We start from the raw sequence: 802 nt of genomic DNA, 5'->3' as shown, positions 1-802 counted from the left end.
CACACAGAACCCATGAGAGAGGAAAGATGATGAGGGCTTGCTGTTAATGAGTGCACTCTCACTCTCTCTCTCTCTCTCTCTCTCTCTCTATTCATTCCCCCTCTCTCTCTCATTCCCACTCTCTCTCTCTCTTTCTCTCTCTCTCCCTTTCTTTCTTTCTTTCTTTCTTTCTTTCTTTCTCATTCTCTCTCTCAATCCCTCACTCTCTCTCTCTCTCTCTCTCTCTCTCTCTCTCCCTGTTTCTCTTTCTTTTTTCTCTCTCTCTCTTTCTCTCTACTCTCTCTCTCTCCCAGTTTCTCTCTCATTCCCTTTCTCTCTCCCAGTTTCTCTCTCATTCCCTTTCTCTCTCCCAGTTTCTCTCTCATTCCCTTTCTCTCTCTCTCTCTCTCTCTCTCTCTCTCTCTCTCTCTCTCTCTCTCTCTCTCTCTCTCTCTCTGTTTCTCTCTCTCTCTCTCTGTTTCTCTCTTTCTCCCTGTTTCTCTTTCTTTCTTTCTCATTCTCTCTCTCAATCCCTCACTCTCTCTTTCTCTCTCTCCCCGTTTATCTCTCTCTCTCTCTCTCATTCCCTCTCTCTCTCCCAGTTTCTCTCTCATTCCCTTTCTCTCTCCCAGTTTCTCTCTCATTCCCTTTCTCTCTCTCTCTCTCTCTCTCTCTCTCTCTCTCTCTCTCTCGGGCTGCTATGGTAAAGAAGATCCTTTCTAAAAGCAGCTCCAGTCCGTTGAGAGCTGTCCCTATTTGATGGACTCACTATACTGGTTTTGTTCTCACCTCTCAGGCTCCTGTGCTGAAAACCGATGCTGGT

Source organism: Tachysurus vachellii, chromosome 1 (genome assembly GCF_030014155.1).
Source record: "Tachysurus vachellii isolate PV-2020 chromosome 1, HZAU_Pvac_v1, whole genome shotgun sequence".
Lineage (NCBI taxonomy): Eukaryota > Metazoa > Chordata > Actinopteri > Siluriformes > Bagridae > Tachysurus > Tachysurus vachellii.
This window is presented reverse-complemented; position numbering follows the sequence as displayed.